At 72.6% G+C, this 435-nt stretch overlaps 1 protein-coding gene across 1 annotated transcript in view; it reads left to right on the top strand.

Annotated features, from left to right (window-relative positions):
* The first annotated feature begins 295 nt into the window (after positions 1-295).
* Positions 296-435, top strand: part of SNX33 (sorting nexin 33) — a 16,686-nt gene continuing 16,546 nt past the window's right edge. Inside the window, exon 1 of the mRNA XM_019504441.1 lies at positions 296-395. The gene's annotated coding sequence lies outside the window, so the exon portion shown is untranslated. The remainder of the gene's footprint in view (positions 396-435) is intronic.

The following is a 435-nucleotide window of genomic DNA, read 5'->3' as shown; positions in this document are numbered from 1 at the left end:
CGCGGGCAGGGGGCTGCTGGGACCCTGATGGCTGAGGGCGGCTGGTGTCTTCTGGGTCTGGGGGCAACAGCGCTGGGGCCTGGTGTGCAGAGCACTGGGCTGCTGGGACCCAGGCTCTGCCACTGGTGGGGGCAGCCTTGGGCGAGAAGGCACGCAGCGGCGAGGTGACTCGCCCAAGGTCACCTCGCTTCCGCGTGCCTCAGTTTCCCCTTCTGCCCAAAGGGGCACTATTGGGAGCACGGGGGCCGGCAGGGGGCGGCCTGGGACCGAGCCGGGCTGCCTGGCGCTGCCTCGCCTGGAGGCTTCGCAAACTTTCCAGCTTCCCTGCCCTTGCGTCACGGAAAAGGCTGAAGCGGCACGGAGCGGCCCGCGGGGAGCGGCACGGAGCGGCCCAGGTGCTCGGAGGCCGGGGCCCGGCCACCCCCGTCGGGCGCG

This window comes from Gavialis gangeticus, unplaced genomic scaffold, assembly GCF_001723915.1.
Source record: "Gavialis gangeticus isolate Ggan-Ray unplaced genomic scaffold, GavGan_comp1, whole genome shotgun sequence".
NCBI classification, from domain to species: Eukaryota; Metazoa; Chordata; order Crocodylia; family Gavialidae; genus Gavialis; species Gavialis gangeticus.
This window is presented reverse-complemented; position numbering and strand designations above follow the sequence as displayed.